At 41.5% G+C, this 25,470-nt stretch overlaps 1 protein-coding gene across 2 annotated transcripts in view; it reads left to right on the top strand.

Moving 5' to 3' along the window:
* TTC7A (tetratricopeptide repeat domain 7A) overlaps window positions 1–16,052 on the top strand; it is a 202,282-nt gene extending 186,230 nt beyond the window's left edge. Inside the window, exons 20-23 of one of the 2 annotated variants that reach the window (XR_013181454.1) lie at window positions 3,790–3,910; window positions 5,252–5,333; window positions 9,437–9,570; window positions 13,204–16,052. The gene's annotated coding sequence lies outside the window, so the exon portion shown is untranslated. The remainder of the gene's footprint in view (window positions 1–3,789; window positions 3,911–5,251; window positions 5,334–9,436; window positions 9,571–13,203) is intronic. The other variant, XR_013181455.1, reaches the window with a different exon arrangement.
* The last annotated feature ends 9,418 nt before the right edge of the window (window positions 16,053–25,470 follow it).

Raw genomic sequence — 25,470 nt, 5'->3', positions numbered from 1 at the left:
AAAAGTACTCTTGGGCTGTCTCCCTGCTACAAGTGCTCACACACAGCACATGGCTGCCTAAGCTGTCCTCTTCTTTTGGGAGCAAGTTTCTCCCAGCCTCCACAAGAGAAATGACCTTTAGAATTATGCAAATTTCAAGACAGTCTAAAGTCTGATTCAGGGTTGGATTCACCCTGAACCAGGTGCTGTAAAGCCACAAGGATCTTTCTCTCAGTGTTTACAGCCTAAGCAGATAATGCCTGGGCTTGCTAACAGAGAATGGGAATGCAATTTGTCCACAGATCAGCACAGGGCACAGGGGGCTGAAATACAAGTTGCATTTCTTGAACCCCAAGGCAGAACTGGAGGCAAGCTGGGCAGCACACAGACCCCAGCAGCAAGTCCCTTCCCTTGCCCCTTGAGGAACACCACACTGTGGAAGTGGGAAGCAGGGCACAGGCAGAAGTGGTTGATTCGTGCTCAACCACACTACAGCCAGAGTCTGAAATGGCTCCCACGTGCTAAGTGCAGCAAGCCACGCTATTTTATCTCATAGCCTGAGCTGGTTACTCATTACCAGAGCCAATTACATCACTACAAATACTTCACAGGATGTAAAGGCATCCTTCATCCCAGGGACAAGAACAGATACCAGTCTCACCTCATGCTGGGGGAACTCTGCTCAGGATTGCCCCAACTCCTCTGGAGCCTTCCTGTAGCAAGAAATAGCAGGAGATATGAAAGCTTTCTGATGTGCCACAATGAAAGCCATTTATGGTGCTTGATAAGGGTGGCTCTCCCACGCCTGTATTTCTTCACTTGGCCTTGCTCTCTTTCGAGGCAGGTCCCACCCATCTGCCCCACCTTCCTTCTCCTGTGTCTTTCCATATGGAAAAGCAATGACACACAGCAGTATTTTTCCTTTGGGTGTACCAGGGGAACCCATCTCCTCTCCTGGCTTGGTGGAAAGCTTCACACCAGCCAAGAGAAACTCCACAGGGAGGAAGATTTAGGACAGCTGTGAGAGGCAAATGAAATGAGGGGGAGGTGTTTCTGTGTTGCTGTAACGTGTTCACAGAGGTTCCCTGTGCAGGGTGACAACTCCTGGCCTAAGGAAACACCTAAGGAGACACCTAAGGAAGCACCACCCTCTGGATGGTGGCCTGAGCACATGGCAGACCTCAGCATCTGCTCTTCTTTTTCCATCTCACCCAGAGTGCCAGGGTGACCCTTTTCACTGCTGCTAGGGAAACTGTGCCACCAGAGAAGGATGTGAAGCATCAGCTGAAACAAGCAGGGATTTTCCCTCTCTCAGCAGCTGGACCTTCCTGGCCCAGTACCTGAGCAGGGCACAGGTGCTGCTAACACCGCTCAGCACACGAGGCAGTCACACATGGGCCACCAAAGCCACCTTGCAGATTCCACTGCCAAATTAAGAGCAGAATATTTTACTGTCTTTTAAAAGCAGTTCAGTGTTTCCTGAGTGAGTCTGAGCCATGGCACTGTGTAGAAAGCTTTTCCTGCCTGAGGATCACCAGGAACCACATAAATAAAACACCTTCAGGAAGGTCCTTGCTTGCTTTTCTTGTCATTGGCAAACACATACCCTGTCTCACCCACCCCTCTCTGTTAATACAAAGTTTTCCAAGACTTTGCTCAGCTTCCCATAGAGGACAACTACACTGATGTGCCATTTTGTAATTTCAAAAGCTTATTCTACTGTTTTCCTTGACCATGTCCAACTTCACTTGGAGTCTTAGGACCCAGTTATTTATTTCACTCACCTGAGCAGAAATCTAAAACTGCACCTACACTGGGAACATGGCACACTGCATCAGCTTATGAACAAAACATTCTGCATTTTTAGGACTACTTCAAGAAAACTATTAAAAACAAAAAGCAAACCAACAAACAAAAGCTAATCAAATAAATGTAAACTTTACGTCTGTGAAGTGCTCAGTTTTTCAGGTTTAGGAGAGAAGATTCTTACACCTTGCAAGTCTGACCTCTAATTGGAAACAACTGTATGGATTAGAAGGCATTTCTCAACTATTTAAAACCAGTGCATGGAAATAAAGGCCATTCCTGATTTAAAATGGCTGAACTGGTTTTTCTCTTGCCCACATGCATGAAACCAGTTTCAAAAGGAAACCATCTGGAAGAGTTCAGTTCAGTACATAAAGTTTCAGAAAGCTGCAAGCAATAGTAAGCGCCAGAGAAAGCGCAAAAATAGCATTAAAAACACTTTAGCAACCTTAACCAGCACAGAAAGCACTGCTCCCACCAGAGCCCTTGGCTCCAACAGACACATAACACACACGCAGGGCTCTCAGAACACAACTATTCCCACTGAAGTCAAAACTTTAAATTATACATAGGTTGAAGTACAATCCTAAAATCAGGCCAGAAAATAAAATATGCAGAGTTTTCACCTTCTTCTATTGCCATCAATAAGTACCTTACCTTAAGTTCAGAGCCTTCTTTTCTGATTAACATTTACCTAATTGTAGTTTCTTACAATTTCTTTTCAGGTTTATTTCTACTTGTTCTGCCAGAGGGCTGTTCAGGTTTTTTAGAAAAATTATTCAATTGCCTTTCCTCCCACACCCCTGAATATTTTTTTCTTCCTCTGAGTTGCATGGCCTACAACTCCCTCTAACTCCCTCTTCATTTGCAGTTCCTCTGAGCCCCCTCTGGGGTTCCCCCAGGTGGGAAATCGTGTCTGGAGAGAGGTGGCATTGCCCTCCTCCTTTGTATTCCCCATGCTGTATTGCAAGCTGATGAAGATGACATGTTCCCAACCAGCCTGCAAGAGTTCATGCTGCTTGGGAAACCACCTCATGGGTGCACAGCACCTGGGCCCTCTTGTTGCCCACACAAATACCAAGAAACCAAGAAACACCACATATAGATGGGGATAATGAGGGTCAACTTCTAGGGCTGTTAGAAAAGGACTTCCTTTAAGAATGTTGTGTTGCAAAAGGGTCTGAGAGATCAAAATAAGAGCCCAGCCTCTCTTGTGCCATGTCTAGATCCATGACTAATGCCTTGAGTAGCCATTGTCATTGTGACCTCCAAAGCAGCCACCAGAGGCCAGAGGTCATTGTCTCTGCTGATGTGAAGGGAAGTCAAAACAACAAAAAGATGAAATTACTTGTCCATGGTCTCCACAGCTCTTCAGTCCCCACCGAGTGCACTGCTGAGCCACACTGCCTCCAACAAACAGCAAGTCCAGTAAAACTTGTGCAGGAAGGTCTCTGGATTTTTCTCATTGACAAGCACACACAATCCTGTTTTCAGTTCACCGACTCGCGTTCTTAGAGGGAAGCGTGGGCACCAACCTCTGCAAAAGGCTCAGTGTGAGACACAGGCTGAGAGTGAACTCATTTTAAAAAGCAAGCAGCCCTTTGTTACCTCCCTAGTGGAACTAGTGACCAGGCCATGGTGTGCTGTGTGCCAATGGGAACCAAGCCACTCCCTGAACATGAGCCAGTGTGGGATTCCCTGGTTCTTGGCTAAGTCACTGCACCCAAACTCTTATTTCAATTACTTACCTTTTTAACCTTACTTTCTTTTACTTTTTCCTCACTCCTGGCACTCGGTGGGTTGGGAATTTAATTATTTGACATTACAGGGATCTCCAAGCTGTATCTGAGGTTTGCCACAGCATCCATACCATCCAAAGTACCAGGGCTGACATGTTAATGAGTCTCTGATAAAGTCCAGGACTGATCAGCAGGCAGCAGCAATTAAAACAAATTCCAGACTAAATTTTATCTTTCAACAAAGAAATATTTTTTCTCCCCACAGGATCTGCAACCAGTGAACCACTGAAGAGCTGTGCTGGTGCGGAGGGAGCTTGCAGTGGAATTCAATGTGAAATAATCATAAACCATCTAATTGGTATTATTCAAGCTGAAAAGTAATGCAAGTAAGCAAGCACAAACAAATTACACTGGATTTCTTTTTAAACTTTTTGGCTCTAAACACACAAAGTTTTACATATAACACGATATAGGCATCTAAGGATTTTTCATGTTATTTTGAATTTTATAGGATTGTAAAGTAGGATGTAATTGGAATAGGACATTGAAATAAGATAATTATCTCCTGCTGCTTCAGAAATAAGGAATAAAAAGAGCTGTGTATATCTTTTCTTCTCCAAAGAAGAACTAAATGTACTGTGATGATTCTTGTTTCTGGAGAAAGAATCATTGGGTTGTGATTTGCGGTTTTCTAAATACATTCCTCAAAGGAAGGACTATTCAGAGGTGTGGATGGAGTACAGCACATGCTAATTGGTCCCAGGGCTTCCTTGAGCATCCAGACACTGGTGATAATTCAAGTCACAGCTGGAAAGGAAGTCTTGGTTGTGCTCATCCTTGGCCAAACTGAAAATGGTCTCATCCTCATTCATGTTTCCTTCTCACAGCTGGCTAAGTAGACTAAGCCCGTAGTCACTGAGACCTGGATATACATCCAGATCCATCTCTGGATGTACATCCCTGTGGTCATAATGTTGCTCAAGTTGTTTGTTCAGATACTTCACAAAGAAGGAGTTGAAAGTAGAGGAAATAGAGATCTTTTTTCTCCAAATCCAGGCAGACAAGAGCGACAGATTACAGGACTCACAAGTAACAACCAGGTCACATACTATTCCACCATTCTGTTGAGGGATTCTTCATCCACTAAGAGCAGCAAATACTTTCCTGGCAGACAGAAATTTCAAGATGCTGTGATACTTATAAACCTAAGTCAGCAAAAATCTTCACACAAGGAACAGGGGTTAATGCCCTCTTGACCTTTGCACTTTACGAAGAGTGTCGATGGCCTTTTTGCCTCTCATATGTTTGAATTTTATCATTTCCCCAGCACTCTAGTTCTGTGTCTTTCCCAATGCAGTGATAGACCTGGAGGATGAGTGATTGTTTCTTCTGACTAATACAGCATCAGCATAAAAACCAACCCAGTGTTCTCAGACACATTTTAGAAAGCTATTATCCCCACTTTGGAGGAGGCAAAGCTGTTAAGCAATATGCTCACCTTTATGCATTTTGCCCAGAGGAAGAACACACCCATTACTCAAACTGATGAGCACATGTCCTGCCTTCTGTATTCTGGTGTCAGCTGACCTTGGCAAATTGTAGGGACATTTCCTCACACGTGATTTTGCTTTTTTCTGTTTTGGTTTTTTTTAATCTCTCACCACCATAATTGTTTACTTGAAGTGTTAGGTCTTAATTACAGTAAACATTTTTCCATTTCTGTACAGACAGGAAATGCACTGGAATAGAACTGGATGGTTTAAGTTCATCATCTGTTCATCTCTTGATAGAGATCAATATAGATTAGAGGTAAGTCTCTTTATCCATATTCATTTTCAAAACCCAAAATTACATGCAACAGATTTATAATTAAGCAGAAGTGATGATGTTTTTGTACAGCTTACTTAAATGGATTTGCCATGATGCATTAGAGTAGAAGCTGTAAAACCCCACCAGATGTTGTACTACCCCCCCGCCCCCAGTCTGTGTTGCAATTTGCATGAGAGTCCTACATTGTAAATAAAACTTGAGGTCAAGGTAAATAAAACCTGAGGATCTGTTCTAAAACCATGCTGACTACCCAAGTAGGATGTCTTCATTTAGAGAGGGGATGAACAACCCCAGCTAGGAGTAAAACCTGAGTTAAACTCAGGGACTTGTGCACCTGAACAGCATGGCAGCCTTTTGTTCCTAAGCTTGCTGAACAAAGTTTTTGTGTAGCAGCTGCCTCGTAGCCCAGACATTTACATTTCTGCCAGGAATAAAACCAGCTGAATCACAACACTATGAGGCCAATTTTACAAGTGAGCTGCAGCAGGGGTCCTGCCCCTGGTGTTGCTCTGCCCCATCAATGCCAGCCCTCCCAGGAGGAGCACACAGCCCCTTCACTGTCCAGGGCACAGTCAGCTTAGGCAAAACTTGGCACCTCTGCACATCAGCAAAGTGATTGCAAGATTTGCTTCCTGCATTGATAGATTTGAAGCAGGGATTGGAACTCACACTGATTTGTGGAAATACTTGGTTAAAAGTAGGATTCAGCCTGAGACACAAAAATGACAGATTACATAAAAGTGAATACAAAGCACCTGAGACTCAAAGAGATAAAAGAGTACCTCTGAGTCAAAGACTGGTACCAGCATGGCTGGCAAGCATTTCACCCTCTTCACCCAGCGAGGTCACGAGAGGACACTGGGCCCATGGCTCTCATCTCCCAGCTGGCAGAGCTGAGCAGAGCTGAGCCTTGCAGGTGAGATCTTGTCCTCCCGCACGCAGGGCGGGTTTCACCGCCGGCTTTGGTGGAGCCAGCCTTTCACAATGCTCCACACTCCACTCACAGTGAAGTCACTGGGGTTATTCATGTGGCAGAGTTACTAGGTGCCCTCAATCACGTTATGCAAAAGGGTAGGCTTGAGCAAGGAGCTATTAAAATCAACATTACACAACAGCTTCCATGGGGAGCTCCTTTTCGCCAATTGTTAGCCATGGTGATGAAGCTGTGGTGGGTGACTCACAGACCTTGCATTGCCCATCAACAACAGAAGACTTCCAGTGTTAGATAAATGCCTTTAAAGTGTATTCTTTGCCATATGTAGCTCACAGTATTTTGAGCACCAGTAGTTGTGGTGTGAATCATCTTGATGCACTCAAACTTTGTTGCTGCTTTGATTTTTTAAACAAACAGCATGCATAATAGCACTTGGAAAGCACAAGATCACCCCAATCAAGCAATGAAGAATGAGCAGTGATGCTGATGAGAAACACTACACAGTGGTTTCTAGCAGCCTGGCTTTACAGTGTGCCACACATTCTGCAAGTTGTTGGTGCAGCTCATACAATGAGCACATAACTGAGGAAAAACATTCTGCAGCGTATATGCCAAATTATCAGTTCCTAGAGTAAAAGGAGACAGTTATTTCTCAGTTCAGGGGTCTTTCCCATTTTCAAAGAGCTCTTTAAAAAACTGTCTTAATTTTTGAGTCCTCCATACTATTTATATATTTTTATATATATATATTTCTATTTTCATTGATGCAAGCACTTTTAAGGAAAGCAACGCACAAGGAAGAAATTTCTTATGAATACTTGTTTCAAAGCAAGTGAGTATTTTGAAGAAACACCAGGAAAAAAATGCTTAAAAACACCATTAGCACTTGTAGGCAGCTATTTTTTTTTAAACCCTGCCCTTTAGTCTCTTGGATTGATTAATGGAACATTTCTTGTTGTGAATAACTCATTGCCATGGAACAGGATTCCAATCACAGTTGATTATAAATAACACTCATTTTAACTGATGCAGATAATTGTGTCAATGTCACAGCAAATACATTGTCAAACATTACATATGGATGCTATAATATAAACAAGAAGTTGAGAACTTCATTATCTTCCAGTGCATCACTACTAACTAATTCCTGAATTTTTCATCATTGTTTAGACTGCATCAGATTTCAAAGAATAATTTGCTGCTTATAAACAGTAGATGTAACTCTTTTCTTAGGTACAATTAGCAACAAAAAGGAGAAAGATTTCCTTATGCTCAGGGCATTGGAAGAGAAAATGTCTTCCCTGAAATGCCATAATAGGCCATACTTTGCTCCTAACAGGCAAAGAAGGGAGGGAAAAGAACTAACAGAAGAGTGCTGAACAAGCTTCTTTTTTAATATAGAATGAAAGGAAAATGCAGCTGCTGACAGCACTGCAGGCAACAACCCTTTGCCTCAGTTTCCCCTGCCTGGTGTGAATGCCTGGCAGGGATATAACCCCTTTTTATGCTACTTTCTTGCTTTTCTCTCTCCAGGGAGTCACACTCACATTTTGTGAGTTAACACAGTCCCAGACTAAGGCAGCACATCCTGGTACCTTCTTTTCCAGTCCTCACAGCAAACACTGCCTGGCATCTTTTTTTTTTTTACCGTGGTCCTCCTGCCTTTGTTTGCTGGACAGCTCGAGCTGCTGCAGGGCTCAGCCAGGGATTTCTGCTCCTTTCACTAGAGCTTTTTAACCAGTGGGCTTTAGGTGTGCAAATGAGAGCTACACTTTCCAGAGCAGAGCTGCAAACAGAGATTTCATTGCTGACATACTCTGATCCCCCTCTTCATTCACAGAAATAACTGCAAGGTTTAAAATAAATGTAGACTCATCCTATTGAGCTAAAGTGCTTTGGTATATATAACAAGATTCTGGCCTCACTTTTTTCTTCTTTTTTTTTTTTTTTTTTTTTTGTCAGTGACACATTATAGGCTTATTTCTGATTAGATTAGACTTGATAGACACTGGTATAAAATTCTCATGTTATTTTAGTATCTCCTGTCATATCAGGGTTAGAGGAGAACTAACAAGGAACATTATTTAGGGAAGTTCCTCTTAATATGAAACTGAAGTACTATCCATATCACTTGTTTGTAGACATTGACAGCAAACTACACCATAACTCAAGCTTCCCTCTACATATTCTTACCTCATTCTAAGCCCAAACTTGAAATTGTTGCAATCAAAGCAATCAAAAGCAATCCAGAAAAGGCATTCCTAACTATACTTGGAAGCTGATCTCTGCCATTAAGAAAATACATAGCAACTCTGAAGAGGAAAAGTGCACTAAAATAGCCTTAGCGTATTATGCAATACATTTACTTTGTATTTAAATGTTTCTTTCTAATGGCTATGCTATTTTTTTTACTGGGAAATGAGCTGAAGCCTACATTTTTGAACAGATAATTCAATCCTCAAGCCCATTCCAAACCAAACCCAAATAATAATTTTATAGACACAGAAAATATAGGTAATGCTAGGCAGCTATTACAGTCATGTCTGCTTTTCCAGAAGTTTCAGTAATTAGTCCCATCTTGAATGAAAACATACATTTTGTTGAATATGAGCAGACTTTTGAATACTCATCTGAAAAAAAACCCAACAACTTCCACCAACCAATTCAGAATTACAATCTTCCATAAAAGGATTTTATATTTGTCTCCAGAAAAAACCCACAACTTGGTCTTTAACAGCTGAGGTCCATCCTGAGCCTGTTCATAACCATTAGGTAGGGCAATGTATATTTATTTATTCTCCCTGCTCCCCTCCCTTATTTTTTGATTGTCAGGTTTAGTCAGGCATAAAAATGAAGCTTTTGTGCCATCACAATGTCTCATGATTTTTCATGTAGCACTTAATTTTGTTTGTCTGCAGAAAATGATTGTTAAGTTAGGGTTTGCTCAGATAACAGGACATTTCACTCAGCCATCACATTTTGACATTTGATAAGTAATTAACTAAAGGAAAGAACAGCTGTTAAGAAAATGCTTAGTGACAGCATGTAGATGATTTAAGGCCAATTCAAGAACCACATAAGTCCCATTTAAATATAAAATGTCATGAGATGCACAGTAAAAAATCTGCATGATGTCTTTCCTTTGCAGTCTAACAAAGAATTAGCCTTCATCGTCCTGAATAAATGAATGTGCCATCAAATACTCCTGTCATCTAGGATGGGAAGCTTAGAATCCTGTATTCTAAAGATCAACCTTATGACAAATAGTAAACACAAAATACAGTAAGTAATTATAAAAGAAGGAAGCTTACTGGATTTCTTTCTTAAACTTCAGCAGCATTTTCCCTAAGTTTTGTGCCCTGATTTTTGTTGTGTTGGTCAGCAAGAATAAAAGATAAGATTGATCAAAGTTGGCATGTTTGAAAGAAAAGTGGGTAGGATGCCAAGTATAATCCTATGGACAAGACAGAGAAGAGGGAAAAAGAATGAGCAACAAGGGAAAAGCATGACAGAGGTTGCAGATGACTAAAGAAAGCAGGTTTATGAATGAAAAGAATTCTGAAAAGTCAGCTGTCCAAAGCAGACCACAGTTTTGGCAGATCTCACATCCACCATTACCATTACTTGCACGGCATATAAACCACACAGATTACTGATTCATCATTCATTTAATGACTACCTATAAAAGCAGATTATTAGTTGTCATAATATAGATGGGAAACAGAGAATTTTGCTTGTCTAAAGATACGTTCTTGAGGCTCTCCTTACCTGGACCTTAGCCACGACACTTAGAATGATATTAATAGATTTCTCTTGGCTCTTGAAGCATTTTGACCTTGGATGGCTGTGGAAGTAGGTAGGGTACGTGCCAGCCTACAAGCTAGTGAGCATCTGTTGCATCCTGCCATTACAAATACTGCTTCATTGATGGGATTCCAGGACAAGGGTTCAATTGCTGCTGGTTAGTAATAGCTGTTATATGTGCTTCAAAAGAGGAGTAAGAAAGAAGGTACAAGCACCTTAACACCACACCCAATAGCCACCAATTGCAACCAGCTTGCAGCAGCCTCCCAGAGAAGTGGCAAGGCTTGCCATGGTTCTCTAACACTCACAGAGACGTTTCTATATACATCTGGCATATTCAAATATACTGGTCCCCTGAGGGAGATAGGAACAAATCCTTTTAGAGGATGTTTTTACATCACATGGGAATGGTTTGTAAATTATACGTCTTCTCCTTCATCAAAGAAAAGGCCAAATGGTCAGGCAAGGTCAAGGGGGAGATTACTTTCGGCTGTTGGGACAAGGAAGAGTAAGGTTTCCTGCTAAACTCAAGTTTCTGGTGTGCTGGGGAAAGCAAGCAGCAGAGCTACTGAGGGAAGACAGCCATGGACATAATCCACAGGCCACGATGCCACTCAAGAGGTGAAACAAACACTGCAGCGAGCAAGCACTGCACAAACAAGTTTCAGAGGCTTGCAGAAGGGGCTGGAGTGCTTGAGGCAGGAGCCTGACAAGCATGACAGTCATAGCTGAATGTCCAAGCTCCAGGCTGTCCCTGCTGCGTGGTGGCAGCCTGAGCCCCTGGGGCAGCACCCATCTGACCCTCAGCAGCAGCTGCAGGGCTGGCCTGGGTCTACACGGCAGCTCCAGAGACCTGGTGATGCCTTCAGCGATGAGCAGGAGGGAAGGGGAAAAGCATAATCAGAGACCCATGGTCCTTCTCACTGAGATAAACCCAAGAGTGCTGAGACTTTCTTGAGTAAGAGCTAATAGAAGATTGGGCCCTTAATGTTTAAGTCCAACAAATTTGACTTGGGGATGATTAAGTAAAGGTGATTGGTGAGAAAGGTCCTTTCAGACACAGGACCCCAGAAAGAAATCCCAGGAGCCCTTAATCCTGAGTAACAGACCCTTGGGATCATGACTGTTAAAAGACTGTTTTGGAGGGAGGGGTTAATTAAAAGAATATTGGAAATGTTGAAGTGACAAAGAAAAATTCTTACATGTGGAGCAGCTGACATTTAGCAATAGACCTGAGATTGCTAATAGCACAGAGCTTTCTCCTAACAGTTAATACCAGGATAAGGAAAACATCTGGAAAGTAGGACTTGTGTATATTCTGCTATGTTTATAGTTCAGAGTTAATATAGAACACAGAGCCATTGCTTTTACAAAATCCTTTTACTGACCGTAACTGTATTTTAAGCCATTCCCCACACCCCCAGGATGTTGATATGCATTTATGAAATTGAAAATCTAGCCCCCACACACAGTAGCACTGCACTAGTGCATCAGTTTGTGCCATTATGGTGATGATGATGAAATTTAGAAGGGGAGCAGTTGCTTATGAGATTACTTAGGGTATACGATGAAAAACCTCAGCACCGTTGCCATTTATAACTGGTTGTTAGTTTGAGGTCAGACGAGAACATTTCTAGCACAAAACAGCCACACAGCAAAATAAACACAAAGTGAAAATGTGTTCTCCAAATCAGCAGCCAAGCAGCTCTAGTTTGTCCATAAAGCACTCCAGATTCTGGCTGAAATTCCGAGGCTACAAGTACAACATTAGAAGTGTTAGAGATAGTTTGCTGCAATTTATTGTATAATAGCAGTATCTGTAACTCATTTAGGAAGTTGCTGTTTACTCAGAACAGCTTTCCTACCAAAATAGGTTACCTGGCATGGAGCAGTTAATGAGATCCTAAAGGATTTTCAAAAAAAAAGTTAGATTTTACTTAAATGAGAACATCTATCCCATGATAATTGGTATTAATACAATTCTTTGCTATACTTTCAAATAAACACTGAGCAACTGTAGTGATGCTTATTTCATTTCTTAAAAATACTATTTTATCTAGAATTATAAATATGGCAAGGCATAGATAACTCAGGATAAAAATACCCCATTTCTCATTTTCATCAGATATCTAGAAATTAGTGGCACCTTAAGATTGTTGATCAGCAAATAGATTTAGCTCAAAAAGGTAAAAGGGCTCTCTGTCTACTGTAAGAAATACAGCCAAGACCATGGCTGAGTCAGGTACGGCAGGCACAAGGCAGAACATACACAAGCATTATCACTGCTGATTCTGGTTTAAAAAAGGAAACTAGCAGCTGTAATAAATTGTGCATGTTTCTGTAGTAATCGTTGTATATATGTTTTCCCAGAATCATTCCCAAGTACATGGAACCTCTCAGGATGCATGTGTTAATAAATAGTCTGCTTATAAATTGTAAGAGGGGCATCACTAGCTATAGCTCCAGTTCACCCTGTCTTGTAACTCTAAACTTCTCCTAATCAAAGATGACAGATCTCAGACCTCATAAAAAACCTCAGAAGGAGCACGTTGTCTTTGAGACATACCTAGTTATGCCAAGCTTGAGGAGGTCCCAAAAATGCAAAAAGGCTTGTTGAGGGAAGCAACACCCACATTTTCATATTTCAGCTGACATCCAGCTGAGTGCTCTCAGCAGTGTTGTTTTCACTTTTTTTGTTGTGCTGGGGGAAGAGCAATCTGCCAGGGCTCAGCCTACTCACTGCCTTCTCTCTGCCAAGTTTGTTCCACAGGGAATATGTGGGCAGGGGAGCAGGGCTGCAGTCCAGCCAATCCCTTACATGCCCCTGTCCTCAACAGGCGGCTGCACAGAGGGCACTATGCCACAGGCACACCATAATAAGTATCAGGGATTGGTTCTCATCAGACCGTATCGATTTTTGAAGCACACTAAGTCTTTTCAGTTTCAGAGCAAAGACTGCCACTGTGGGCTGCCTGATTGTAAAGTTAATTAGGAGAAAATGTCCAGTTAATTTTGATATTTTACTTGCTCCATGAATTATCACCTTTATTTCAAGCAGCCAGCCGGAATCACTTGCTGTTAAACTGATGGTTTTCCTTTTATGGTTTACAGATTTTGTGGCTAATTGTGAAGAAAACCATTTTTGGAATGCCTGGGCAGTACAAGCGTGAATCACAGCAGCAAGCCATTGCTTCTGTCTCCCAACATGTATCATGGAACTATTTTCTTCCATCCCTTTTGTAGTACAGTACATTCTACATAATGAATCATTTTCATGCAGAAATAGAAACAAGTGATGACTATGTTCACTTCACAACAGAGAAGAAAGGACTGGCATCCCATAATTAAATTTCCAGGTTTAGTGGCATTGTAACCAATTGCTGCACACACGGCCTTGAGTGTCAGCTGTAGGGAGGTTCATAGACCCCTAACACATGTTTCCTAACAAAATATGATTTTTTAATAAGTCAAATTCTGGTCCTTGGGGAAGATCCAAAGTAACACGTTGATATTTAGTGCCATTTTGGATGTTGTAACACTGATAATGCCATACCTAAAAGCAAAATGAAATGCTGCTGTTCACTTGGCATGACACTGAGCTACATGCCTACCGTCCCTATGAAGGGAATGAGGGGAACAAAGCACCTGGGAATTGGATGTACAATCTACAGCATTCTGGGGTGTGGGAGGTGAGATGCTTCGTTCAGGCCCTTTGTTCATCTCTTCCATCAATCCTATTTCACACACAGGTGCTGCTGAGCTGTGTCTCCCAGACATGAGCTGCTTGGAGCCAGGAGCATAGTTCTCAGGAGTAAAGGGCCAAACCTGACCTAGTAATCCTGCTGGGAGGCTGGCAATACTAACTCATGCTTATTGCCCTCCTAACATGGCTGCTCAGGTTCTCTCCAGTCTGCAGCACTCACCTGCTTGGGATGTGGGCAGGAAAAGCCTAATCCTTCCTGCAGAAGGTCATGTAGGGGTTCCCTTAGATGCCTAGCTCAGCCCACAACAGGTGTCCATTTTGTGAAGTGTAGTAATGACTGGAGACTTTGCCATTTTCCAGCTGCTCAGCATGGCCCATCATCTAGTTCTGCTGGAAGAAGAGACTGCAGTCACACCTGCATTTTCAACCTAGCAAATTCAGTCAGGTAAACTGAAGACACCAGCTTTTAAATCCCAGTCTGTCTGAAGTGACTGCCCCTTCTGTAATACTCCAGTGGTAGGGTAACTTGAACATTCTTCAGTGAGAATACATCAAGCTGCAGGTTTGGGGGCCCTTTATTAATATTTTTCCTTTTTTTTCTTTACTGGGAGGAGTGTGACTAGAGGGCTATTCAGTGGGGTGCCAAACCCACAGATGGGAACTATAGTTACACAGTTGATATTGCCTGTGCAGTGATAGTTGACAATTTAATAAACAGCATACACAGTATATTGAATGGAGTAGTAAAATGGAGCTGCAGTGGCCTTGAGCTTGATCTCTTGCAGTAAATCAGGAATTGTATTACAGAGGCCAGAGAAGTCATGCTCCTACTGAGGAGATTAGAGTTGGCCTCAATACTGAAAGGGCTGAAGGCATTTTAATTTTATGGAATTGTAATTTAAGCAAGAAGGAAATTTTACAGATTTTTTTTTTTCTGCCACATGGACATGATATGCATCCAATGCACTCACTCCTGTTTCAGCAGCAGAAATATTCATCCTTTGGGCTCATCTACAATCTGAATTCATCTTTGCCACACCGCCAAAACACACCTCCTTGTAAATCTGGCACATACTCTTAGTTCTTTTAAACCCTTAGAAGGGAAGAAGTAAAACACTGTTTATCTTGTCTGTTTTTTTAGAGGATGGTTAACATATATTGCTTTTCCCTATGCACACCAGAAACAACCTTCAAGGCTGAATAATCACAAAAGGAAATACTAAAGTGTTTTAGTAGCCATCTGAAGATATTTTGGCTGTAAATCCCATAAACATCAGCTGATGAGTTGCCCTTTTCGCAGCAGCCATCTCATTGCAATTAAAAAGACAATTCCTGCAATACAGTTCTTTGCAAGCTGTGCTTAAAAGACCAATGCCCTGGTGTGCCACAGAGCACAAAAGCCACAGGTCTAAGTCATGGGGGTAACAGGACCTCCCACATCAGCTGAGATGAAGTTGCTATTCATTGTCAGGGTATTAATAGATGAACTTATCACACCTTTTTTACAACAATTTAAGGAGTTACTAACACCATATTTGTGGTTGCCATGCTCACAGTGATGTCAAGAGGATGAGCTTTGTGCCTCACCAGCTTCAATGTCAAGTCTGTTGGTTTAGGTAAAATTTCACTTCACCTGCAGTTTAAAGCAAGAAGCAGGCTCTGGCAGTTAAGCAGCTGGGGCGGGGCACACCTCCTGTTCTGCTGGTTTTGCTGTGGAAAGGGGCAACTTCTGAGACTGTCAGGAAGTGGAGGACATAACTCCATAGGCCACCACAGAGCCATCCACTGGATCTCATTTAGCAGTGCCTCTAGTCTCTGGCAAGTTCAAGTTTATTTAAATAAGGCAGCCCCCCATAGCTCTCTGGATTGCCAGCTCAGCTAGTGCTAAGCTGATTTGAATTACTTCTCATGTGCTCAGGTCACACATAGAGCTCCTATGCCTCAGCAAACACACAGCAATTTATGTACATGTTTTGCATTTCAGATGTCCATGAATATTTTATTAGTGGAAATATTCATTTGCATAGTACTTACTGAAGTAAATTTTTGAGGTCCTTGGGACTGCAGAACAAAACAAACTACCTGGACTGAAAAAGAAGCAATTATAGTGAGTTAAGGCACTGTTGACATGGTTTCTGTTTTATCAATAATGTCTACCAGTCTTTACTTTGAAATAACTGGCTGTCATTATGAGTACACTCAGGCAGTGTTGTCAAATTTATTGTAAAATGAAGGACCTGTGTACATGACAAGCACAAACAAGCCAGAGTGTTTTTCTTCAAAATGGTTGGATTTTAGATAGCTCTGGTCTGAAAAGATCTGCATGCACAGTGATATCTACCAGGGCTGTGTGTCTGCAGAAGCCTTATTTTCCAGATGCTGAGTGAGGACAGCCTCTAAAGTAAATTAGTATTTATGTTCTAGTTCAGCAAAGTTCATGCTTGATTTTTAGCATAGGCTTCACCTCTTACTCAAGTTAATCACACACTTAATTGATTTATTAAATGGGGATGAAATTAAGCATATCCTTAAGAACATACTGTATCAGGACCTACCCCACAGATGGTCAAAACTGAGGGCTTGATCCAGATACCACTGAAATCAAGGAGATTTCAGTGGCCTTTAGCTGAAGCAGATAAATGGGAGTCACAGGTGTGCTTCAATGTTGTAGTACATAAATCAGTTTTCCTATCCCATAATTTTCATCTGATTTACTTGCATGCAAACCTAAGAGCTGGAAGAGAGCTGAGGGTTTAATGCCCTGATATACTGTTAATACCTTGGAAGCAAGTCAGCAGGGACAGCACAATGACAGGACCCTCAAGCTACCAATACTTCCCAGACTTCCACATAACAGAGAAGAACAATATGGTGGAACTGAAGGTAGAAATTGACTCCTGGGTATGGCCCATCCTCTTGCATAGGTATTTTTCAGGGTTCTGTTCTTGCTTAAGCACAGCTCCCCATAAAGCCAAGGCTCCACTGATTTTCTAAAGCACTTTTTATAATTAAGTAATTGCACAAAACTGCTCTACTATAATAGAGAATGTTTTGGGGGGAAAAACAGCTTTAAGATAAAAATTAAGACTTACCTCTTCAAACAAAAACAGAAGAATTATAAATGGCAAATAGCCAAAAACCTCTTTGGTAAGTAAATTCAAATTGAGCTCAGAATGTCAGATTTATCACTGTGGGTAGCTTGACTGAGTGGCTCAAAATTCATATGCCACTTTTGTTTTCATCTCCATATTACTAAGATTCCTGCAATGTGCCAAACAAGTAAGCCTGGAAAAGAATTTCCTTGCTAGGATCTGCTTTGAGGCTGCAAGTTAGCAGAGGAGATAGACCCTCCCTGCGATGAGTGAATTAGAATACACACATACCATGAGCAACAGTAAGGATCTGAAATGGGGCTGTTTTCTGCATGGCCACAGGTTCATGCAGGCTGTATTCAGAAGACTGCAGGTGCCCTGAACAGTCTTCTAAGCTTCACTGAATAGGTAAACAAAATCTCTGTTCAAGAGGTGAAAAGCTTTTTGCTGTGTACCTGTCACACTAGACAGTCTCCTGTTCCCTATGCTATCTCAAGCACAGAGATTCAGGACAGAGTACTGCCCACAAGAATAGACAACTTCTGAACAGTGAAGTTAAAATGAAGTTATCTCACAAGAATGACTGTGGACCCAAAAAGGTCAGAATAGCTGGAGTTTATCAAACAATTAAACACACCAGCTCTGTATTTTGAATAGAAAATAAGACCAGGAGGAGGGAGGAGCAGCAGTGCCTGTGATTTTCACAAAAACTCAAAAAGTAAATAAGTAGATTTATTTGGAGATTTCTTGCATCCACAAAAGGGAGACTGGTGGTGAGAACTGAAGAAATAGGACTAATATGAAAAAAAAAAAGTGAACTTTTAACTACAGCACTCAAATGTCACCCTGGGGGAATTAAAAAACCCAACCAACCTACTTCTGTACATGAAAATTGTGAAAACATGAAAGCAAAATATTCTGAGCAACATATTTTAAATCTCAGATGGTATCCTCCACTTGAGTTGGGCCTTTTTTCCCCAAAGAGGAAAGGCAGCTTTTAACTTGACAATCATCCTAAACGGGAAATTTCATTGCTGATCTAGTTCAACTCCAACAGACATTACAGGTCATGTTTAGCTACAAAATAACAATTCCTAGAACCTCCACCCACTTACACTCTGAAAGTTAGCCACAGCTACTGTTTCTCACCTGTGCATAAATGCTTACCTTGTCTTTACGACATAAGGTGCTGGGATTTCTTCAGGTTGCTTTTAAACCAGTATGTTGCTAACATTGTTCCTGTCATACCTCCAGAAATAGGAAGAGAGCACACAGAAGCACTTAGTAGCAAGATGAAAATTCGTGGTTTACAGATAGATAGACAGCCTTCCTCTGCCTTCTCCTTTGAAGCTGTATGTGGGCTTCACTTGTTGAGTTGGGCTTCTTGCAGGCAATGGCACATGGCATAACTACTATTAGCATTGGCTGATGGAGCAGGTGAGTTGAGTTTCTTGTGCAGTTTATTCTCTAAAGGCAGATTGGAAATGGAAACTCTCTATTTGTCTCTATTTTAATTAGTGAAAAGCTGATGAAAGCACAAACCAATGTGGCATCCTAATTGTTTCATCAGTGAAATCATAAATAGATTCTTACAAAAATTATTGAAACAGCAAAATAATCCAGAGCTATGAAAAGCTGACACAAGCCTCTTGTCCAAACAGGCCAGAGTATTCTTCAGAGTTGTAGTAGATTGGAAGTGAAATTTTGCCCTTTGGGATGATTGGCAAGTTAGAATCTGCCTTTCACCTTTGAAGAAAACAGTCCCAGCTCAAGTGGAGGATACCATTTACATGACTCCTTTTATCCTGCTAAACAAACAGTGAATGGATGTAACTCAGCGAAAACAGGCTGCTTTGGCTCGGTGCAGAAGAGAGGGCTGAAGACATAAACATACACATTTGAACAGGGGATGCATTTCCGCCATGCTTCTGATAGAAAATGTTTTCTGATAGAAAATGCATCAGATGTTTTCTGAAAACTGCCAGTTTGCTTAAGAATGTTCAGCATATTACCTCAATAACTGCTTGCCTACACTTCACAGACAGAATGCAAGGAGGTACTTTTCTCTCAAATGCAGATGAGAAATAAGGTCTCAGGCTTGATAATACTTCCAATCTGCTTCACAAGCAAATGACTGATTTTAATAATCTTTCAACTGCTAACATGGAAGCAGACTTCTCTTTAGATAGAGGCAGCCAAGAAAGCAAGGACAATGCATATGAACCCCTTCCCCTGTTTTCCCCAGTTTCATTGCTTGTGTAGTGAGGATTACTTTTTAAGAAGAGAAAAACAGCAAAAGCATTTTTTACATCTCTTCAGTAGCCAAAGAGAATTTATCAGAATCTTGGCAATAACACCCATGTTCAAGTGTAATTTATGCCAGATAAATGATGAATCTACATCATGGCAATTTAGGGTACTCCAGCTTGGACCACATAAAGATTTCTTCAGGGTATGTGGACATGGGTCTCCTTAGCTAACACTTCCTTGGGGAAAGGCAAAACAAGGGAAATTCAAGGGAAAGCAAGAGCTGACCGAGGAGATTACTTTGTAGCATTCCTTCCAAGGCCCAGCAAAGAACCACAAAAGGATTTTAAAGGTTTTAGGGAAGCTACTGCCTGCAGAAATCCCCACAGCATCAATCCAGTTATGCTGCTATGCTGGAAGGGGATGGAAAAGCTAGCAGGGAGGTGTAACTTCATGATTAGCCTGGGCATCACAGTCCATTTCAAAAATGAAGGAACTTGTCCTGCTGGTAGAATTATGAATCATTAAAATGACAAGGAGAATTGCTAAAGTGCTCCTTTGCTCTTGGCTTTCAGATGAACTTCCAAACTGGCTTTTAATCTGCCTGGTGGGGATGACTTCCTCAGAGAGTCAACAGAAGACAATCCTCTAATACTTTTTATCTTGGCAGCCTTTTAAAGTGCAATGCATGTATAAATAAATGCCATTATTAACTCCATGGAAAAATGCCTAGCATTCTCAGGGTTGAAAATGCAAATCAATTATGCAGTGTCTTAATTCTAGCATCTTTAAAAAAGGAAAAATTCTAATGACATATTACATTGCTTTGTGAATCAATTCCAAATTATTGGAAATTGTCACACATCCCCATTCATTAAGAAGCATTATTTTTAAGCATACTCAAGACATTTTAGATCAATGTAAAGACTACACTGACCATAGAGCTTCAGTGTAGACCTTAAATTATGACTTTCTTAATCTGTCTGACTAATTTGGCAGCAATAAAAGACTCGGCATTTCCACTTCACAGGGAGCTTCACAGGTCTTTCAAAGGCCTCAGGTTTAATTAGGCTTTGAAAAACAGTGCTTATTTAATAGGAAAAAATTATGGTAGTCAGAGTCTTAAAGACCTTAAAAATAGAGGGAACTGTGAAACCCCACAGCCTTCCTGGGGTTGCAAATCTTCTAATGGTTCAGGAATCACAACAGAGTGGGAAGATGGGAGAGAGCTGATCCTCTTTTTCCCATTTTATTTCAAGAGCTGTGTATCTTAGCAGGGTGAAAAAACCTCTCTATTTAGTTTAAAAAAATAAATTAGCTGTCACTCCAGAAAGAGACGACTTCTCTGCCATTCCAGACACATAAAAAGCTGGCAAAAATTCCTTCTCAAGAGCCATTAGTAGCACTTTTCTGGCTGCCAAAAAAGCATGTGCCTTTTAAGAAGGTACTGCAGGACCAGGGATGTGCTGTAGTGATGATACAGTCAGCAACTGTCCAAATTTCAAGCCTGTCAGACCTAGAGGGAAGGGAAATATCTGTCTGACCTCTGAGGGGTTGCCTTGTCACAAGGAACCAGCCAGCACAAGATGGTGATACCTAAATGACTTAAGGGAGAGGTACTGAATGGAGTGTTGGTATTGTTTGCTGCTCGGGGTGTCAATTACTACTGATAAAAGTACTGGTTTACTAATAGGGAAGTTTAACTCCTGAGCAAGTACATGCCTACCCAAAGGTCTGATCTGCAAGATGAAGCTTATGCAATTGGAACAATCTAAAGTCTCTATTTCAATCTAAATTCCAACTTTGGGGCCCATTAGAAATGTATAAACCCAGCTACCACTCTTGCCATTTGAGAAGACCCTGCAGGAACAAGGCAGGGGTTCCGGCCCTAGAGTGTTGCTATTATTCAGAAAATAGTGGTGGATTCATCTTGCACCAATTATTAGACATTTGCATCAAACTTTTGTCTTCCTCTCGTGCTATTCTCCTAATTTTATATTCTTTCATCCCCTTTCTTTTCCATCACTTTTTTTTCACTATAATTTTCTGTTCAGCTCCTCCTGAAGCCAAGTACCAGTGTGCAATCGCTGCAGAACGCTGCATGATATCCTGTTTGAATGGCAGGATCTTGGAGCAGGAACTATCTGCTACTCTGCAGACACAGAGCACCCAGTAAAAAGCAGGCCCATTCTTCACCAGCTTGAAGCTGAACCTCTCAATAATGTTATCAGGAGCTATTGTGTCACATCACCCAAGTTGTGCAGGGAATACACCTCATCTTTAGGCTATTGCTGCTTAAGTCGTCTTTACTGAATCTTCGGTGTGAAAGGTGTCCCAGTTGATCTTTGCACAATCTCTTGAACTGTATCTCAGGACTCCCAAGTTCAGGACACTGAAATAAATGCTCTCTTCTCCATAGTTAATATTTGAAAACAGATAGGAATTATTCTTCTAAGGAGCAGGTAGAAGGGAATCAACCATTTCAATATGCTATTTTACATCATCCAAAGGTGACACTAGGACATCAGACTTGCCCTTAGAGGATACTGGACAACTAAGGTCCTCATGGCTACTCCAGTAATTTCTGTATTTTCTTCACAAACTTAGTGTAAGTCCTAAAACCCCTTCTTTTTTAGTGTATACACAGCTATCAACAACTGAATTCTTCAAAAACAGAGTAAATAGATAACCTGACAAGCCATCTATTCTTGTAGGAGAGAACTTTTTTTCCAAAGCCAGAAACTGGAGCAGATATAAGCTAGTTCTCCTCATTCCAATCACAAATATGTACTAAATTATAAAGGGAGTTATAAATAGAAAAGAGAACTCTCAAATTCTCTGTCATCTCTTTCTCTGTCGCAAAGACAATTCAACCTCCTTTCCAAGGTTCTGTGAAGCATAGGTATAAAATGTAGTACACAAATTTCAGAATTGTCCCTTTTGGTTAAGATGACATTTTTTTTTCTTTATACTCACATTGCATCCCCCAGAATATCAATATACATTGCCATTTCAAATACCTACTACTCTCATTGGTAAAAAAAGATTACTTTTCAAGACTCAATTTTACAGGAGTTTTGCAGAGCTGAATGTTTTAAACTGAGAAATCTGATTTAAAAAACTGAGTTAAACTCCCTTAATTGTCTATTACAGCATGAAGACTTTCATAGAAAAGCCATTTTTAAGAGCAGTATTTGAAGGAGAAATCTTCAAGTGTCTCTAGTATTTCCCACCCACCACCACTGGAAATGGCCAGCAAGGAGTTTATGGAAACTCCCCTTAGTTACTCAACAGTTAGCAAACCAGTTTTTCTCTTAACTGGACTGCGTCCAATAGACACAGTATATAGTCCCAGAAGTGACATAAACAAATGCAGGAAAGCAGTAAATTTATTACTCGTGGTGCCCAGGTTGTTGGTGAACAATTTCTGAGAGCAGCCCACTCTGCCAGAGCAGCAGACACAGCTGCCTTAGCCCTGAGAGCCCAGAACACCCAGGGTGCATTGCCTGCAGCAGGGCCAGCAGCTGCACTCCTGCTTTACCTGCTTGTCTACCTTCTAAGCTATAGTATCACCCAAATAATAAGACTGATCTTATTAGCAGGCCCTTAATCCTCACTAACCTTCTCCTTTAGCCATTAGCTATCAATAATTTATTAAATGCTATCCTGACAGGCTGCAAATTGACCAGCTACTACTATTACTCATCCAGCCATGCACTTCCCCCATCAAAACTCCACAGCCACAAGTGATTATGAGCAGCTTTTTCAGGATGGCTCACCTACAACCCTGAGGTAGTGTCTTACTCCTGCCTGGTGATTCCTAACGCTACTAGGGAGTGTTAGAGACCGACTCTAAAACTTACCAGGCTGTGGCATGCAACTGTGGATCCTCTTTTCATTGGAAGGGTCCCCAGATGAAGGTAGGGTTGGACACAACAGTAAGCCTAGGAAGCTAGCAGGAGCACTTGTGGGAAACATTTAGCTTGGCACAAATCCCTTGAGATCACCTAGCCCAACTCCCTGCTCAAAGCAGGAGCTGCTGAAGACATTTGCCCAGCACAGCATCAGCTGGGTTTTGAATCTGCACAGATTCCACATCTGTGTTTTACCACTTCCTGTAAAATAAGTGTTTTGTCCTGTTCAGAGAGTATTTTCAAATCTATGCCCATCTCCCCTTGCCGGTGGTGCAACTAAGATTAATCTGGCTGTCTTCATTCCCTCCTTTCAGGGATCAGTAGAATATCCCCCTAGGCCTACACAGGGAGAAGTCTTCGGGCCCAAGATCTCCCACCTCGATGTCCAGCTTGGACCAAAACACCACCAGCTGTTTTACTGCACTGTTGTGCCACAAAGGCTTTTGTTTTAGCTGGAACAGAACATGAGAACCTCCACACTATTTGACAGGATGATGGATTGTCACTTGTAAAGCTATCAGAAGCTGAACTTGAAATGTCAGAGTGTTCCTACACAAACATCCAGAAAACTGCCTAGTGACCAAAGGCCTGTTTCACAATTGCAAAAGCACCTGCAAGCACACCTCAGCCAAAAGGTTCGTGACCCATGCCATTAGCTTCTACCACACTTGACTTACTGTCAGAAAACATTCTTCCATTAGCAGAAAGTACTGAAATCTACCACTCCCATCCTGCAGTTAAAGAATTAAGTAAACAGGGCAGTAAGACTTCAGTTACTGACCTAGAAATCAGGCATTTCATTTACATAACAGCAACATGGACACTCACCCTAAACAAAACCAGAAGCTTTGATTCCTGACACTAGAATACCCCAAGCAGGGAACAGCTAAAATGACTGTAAATAAAAGTGGCCTTCTCACACATTCATCTTGACAAAGGCCATTCTCTTGGCTAAGGCAGTCTTTCATCATTCTTGTGGGTCCCCCTTCTAATTGTGATATTCCATTGGACATCTTCCCCTTTTCACCTTAGATGTTTCCATGTGCATGCTGAGCTGTAGCAGAAGACTGAATGCATTGTGATTCCCAACCTACTGAAAATCAAGGCACCAGACTGGCTAAACCAAAAATTCTTGTCAGATCCCTGTTTGCATTACTTACCTATAAAAATGGGACATCCAATACTCCAGCAACTCAGAATCTCAAGTGGTTGTTCTGATGCTTCTGGAAAACTCCCCTCAACCTGTGCAATCCTAAGGATGTCTTGCCCCAAGCTCTTAGAAGCACAGGATGAAGACTGGGTAGGAAGTGTCAGTTTGATCACTTATTTTCTAGAAGGCAAATCCTAACTGCCAGGAAATTTAGACTGCATAAGCTTCCTGAATCAGACTGCCAGCACACAAACAGCAGTTGTAAGGAATTCCAATGCTGACTATCAAACCACTTTTGAAAAGCCTTCTCTGAAAGCCAATAGAGCTGTTCATAGTCCTCAGAGAGCAGAGCTTTAAGATCAGTGACCATAAACACTTGATTAAGTGCTCCTGAATTTGGATTGAACAGCTGTCCTAATTTTAGATGCTCACTGCATTTATAAATCCATCAAAGATGATTGGAACAGTTTTAAAACATTAGGTAACTGCTCAGCTGGGAGCACTGAGTGGTACCCAGAGGCAGGGGCCAATGCTTTGTTTAAAGGCCAGCAGAATCCCCAGACAAGATCACCATACTGCACATGTACAGTCAAGGCAGTTGTTGCCAGGAGAGTAGAGAAGCAAGGGGCACGAGCAGCCTCTGGCATTCTTTTGAGTTCTTGGATTCATCCTTGGTAGAAACCAGGTTTGTCTTCCACTTTAAAAAAAATTAAACCTTGACAGAAAACTAGTGCTAGAAGCACAGTCATGCTCAATAACAAATGAGGAAGAGAATGTTTCCTTCTGTACTTTGAGCTGACTGCATTCTGAACGGCAACTCAGACATGGCAGTTTCAGAAAAGCCCAAGTGTGAGACTAAGTTACCCCAATGTAGCAACTGACAGGGAATAAACTCCAAAATAATTAAAAGAAAGCAAACAGGTTTAGTTGTCCGAACAAGGAATTTTAATTTTAGGTCAACTATTGAACTAGGTCAACATCCAGTTCACAATGTCTACAGATAGTGGGCATAGCCAGTCACTACGGTAAGTTTATTGAAGCACCAAGCTCCACACAAGACTGTAAAATACATTTTAAACTACTAGTAAGAAAGCTTCTTCAAGTCAACAATACTATTAAGGGCCAGAGTTTAAGGACTAAGTTTTCACCTTCCAAGCTATTTTAAGACAGCCAATCCATTGCATAAGCAAACCAAACTGCTACATACTGAAACACAGAGCAGCAACTGCATTGAACAATTCCTGTAAATAATTCAAGGATACATTGAAACAG

Source organism: Agelaius phoeniceus, chromosome 3 (assembly GCF_051311805.1).
Source record: "Agelaius phoeniceus isolate bAgePho1 chromosome 3, bAgePho1.hap1, whole genome shotgun sequence".
NCBI lineage: Eukaryota > Metazoa > Chordata > Aves > Passeriformes > Icteridae > Agelaius > Agelaius phoeniceus.
Note: the sequence above shows the minus strand (reverse complement) of the source record. Positions and strands in the feature narration are given on the sequence as shown.